This window comes from Octodon degus, unplaced genomic scaffold (assembly GCF_000260255.1).
Source record: "Octodon degus isolate 3935 unplaced genomic scaffold, OctDeg1.0 scaffold00050, whole genome shotgun sequence".
NCBI classification, from domain to species: domain Eukaryota; kingdom Metazoa; phylum Chordata; class Mammalia; order Rodentia; family Octodontidae; genus Octodon; species Octodon degus.
The window spans coordinates 5,437,063-5,440,005 of record NW_004524626.1 but is presented as its reverse complement, the minus strand read 5'-3'; the positions used below and the strand labels follow the sequence as shown (position 1 = coordinate 5,440,005).

The 2,943-nt window shown below is 40.9% G+C and overlaps 1 pseudogene; it reads left to right on the top strand.

The window, feature by feature from the left end:
• The first annotated feature begins 2,772 nt into the window (after positions 1–2,772).
• LOC105742404 overlaps positions 2,773–2,943 on the top strand; it is a 712-nt pseudogene continuing 541 nt past the window's right edge.

Genomic DNA, 2,943 nt, shown 5'->3' with positions numbered 1-2,943 from the left:
ATTGGTGGAACCGGGGATTTAACTCAGGCCCCTGTGCTTGCTAGGGAAGCACTTATTCCACTTAGCCATCTCCCCGGCTAAGAGTTAGTTCTTTGTTTTTTTTAAAAATTTTTTATTTATTTGTGTGTGTGTGTGTGTGTGTGTGGCCAGCTCAGCCCACCAGGGGGCGGGGCTGGCTGGAATGTGGTGCTGGGGGATTGAACCTCGGTCCCTGTGCTTTGCTAAACTTGTTCTAAGTAGGTGCTAGACCACTGAGCCATCTCACCAGCCCCAAGAGTTTGTTCTTCGAAAGAATAAATAAAGTTGATGTATCTCTAGCCAACCTTATCAAACAAAGAAAAACTCAAATCCATGCAATAAGGACTGAAAAGAGTGAAATCACTACAGATCCTGTAGAAATTCAGGAGATTGTCAATACTTACTTTGAAAACTTTTACTCTCACAGGATGGAAAGCAGAAGAAAGTTACAGAGTCCTAGATAGATACAAACTACCAAAGCTGAATCAACAGTCAATGAAATTGAAAATGTTATTAAAAACTTGCCAACAAAGAAAGGCTCAGGTCCTGACAGTTTCGCAGCTGAATTCTGCAAGAAATTTAGAGAAGATTTAATGCCAACTCTTCTCAAACTCGTTAATGAAATTGAAAGGGAAGAATTTCTCCCAAACTCATTCCTGGAGGCAAGTATAACTCTGATACCAGAATCAGACAAAGACCCAAACAAAAAAGATAACTATAGGCCAGTCTCTACAATGAATATAGATACAAAAATCCTCAATAAAATACTAGCAAACTGAATGCAACAAATCACCAAGATTATACATCACGATCAAGGGGAATGTAGGGATGGTTTAATATACGCAAAACCATAAATGTAATACACCACATCAACAGAGCTGTTGGAAGCTGTGGAAGCTAAAAAATTGGTCAATGTGTGTAAGCCAGACTAGGCCTCAGTGCCTAAAGCAACAAGCTACTTGGGTCCTGAGATAAACGTCCTGACTCATTAATGTCAGCTCTTAGTCACTAGGCAAACTTGTGTCATATGTTACTAACTTTGCAAAGGTATAAATAAACATCCATATTGTTGCTCAGGGGGTCGTCTCACCAACCAGGCAGACACATCACCACCTCACCCAGCTTTTGTCTTCTTATCTATCTTTACCTCATTCTTGCCACTGCTTCTTCCCAGGTAGAATGGATCACATTGAAATCCACAGATCCTTACACAGAGCCAAAGACAAAAATCACATGATCATCTCAATAGATGCAGAAAATGCTTTTGATAGAGTCCAACATGTATACATGATAAACCCTGCAGAAAATTGGAATAGATGGTCTTTACCCCAATGAGATAAAATTCATCTATGAAACCAACACCCAATATCAAACTAAATAGATAAAAACCAAAAGTCTTCACTTTAAAATCATGAACAAACAAGGATATCTACTGTCACTACTCCTATTGATAGTTTTGGGAACATTAGCCATAGCAATTAGATTAAAAACAGAGAAATAAAAGGAATAAGCATTGGAAAGGAAATGAAATTATCATTATTTGCACATGACATGATACTTTACATAGAAGACCTAAAAAACTCCGCCAGGAGACTTGTAGATTTAATAGCCAAATTCAGTCAACACTCAAAAATCAATTGCATTACTGAAGCCAAATAACAAACTCACTGAAAGAGAAATTAGAGAATAAAATGGAAACAAAGCTTTACAGATAAGGAAGGGAAGAGGGGTTGAAGGGAGGGGAGGTGAATAGAAAAAATAAAAGAAGAACAGGGATGAGTCTGATCACTATGTATATCCAAATTGTACCAACAAATTTAATAATAATAAAAAGAATTATACAATGTCTCTTTACAGCACCCTGGGCCCTGCTGCTTTTCTCTCTTTTTTTCCCTTTTCTTTTTTGCTATTGAGATAGGGCCTTGCTATGTAGTTCAGGTTGACCTTGAGCTCACTTGGTAGTTCACACTGGCCTCAAACTTGCAGCAACCCTCCTGCCTCAGTGCTGGGATTGTAGGCCTGTGCCTCAATGCCTGGCCTATCTGTTCCTTCTCTGACCTCACATTTTATGCTTTTCCTTGCTCACTCTGCTCCAGTATTCTTGCTGCTCCCCAAACACACTCAGCTTTTCCATGTCCACACTACCTTGCCCCTGACACTTTCAGCTCAATATCTTCATGGCTTGTTCTCCACTTCCCAAGGTTCTCTACTTGAATAGCAGTGAATCCTTCCATAACTGCCTGTAGAAAATAGCAAGCCTCTGGATGCACACTATTTCTCTTGATTTTTACTTTTCTCCATGTGTATATTACCATGTGGCTTCTCCCTCCTGGCTGGATATCGTCTATCTATTAGGAAGTTATTTTGAGGTGGTCAGCGTTGTGTACCTGGTCTGTTCTGTGTTTTGCTATATGACCAGATAGCATGTGGCAGCTTCTCAAATGTTTGTTAAATAAATTAATCTAGAAGGATGAGGACAAACGAGGCTAACTATGAAGTATGATTTTTTCCATCCTGGAAAATAGTGCGAGTTTGTTAATATCATCGGAGCAAATATAAGAAAATTGGCTTTTTTATATCTTGCTGTCTTTTTGTTGTTGTTGTTTCAACACAACTGTTAGTGCTTATTACATCAACATGCACTTAGAGGCTCCAAAGGATTGTCTTATAAAATTCGAAGGTGCGTGTAATATGTTTTAAAGTAGAACCTGGTGCTCCTTTCTGTTCCGCCGATCCGCGGCCTAAGAGGCACTCATGGCGCCCAGCCGCAATGGCACGATTCTGAAGTCCACTTCCACAAGGACTGGCAGCGGCATGTGGCTACGTGGCTCAATCAGCCAGCTCAGACGATCCACAGGCGCAAGGCCCGGCAGGCAAAAGCGCGCCGCATCGCCCCGCGCCCCGCGTGCGGACAACCCCCCCCCC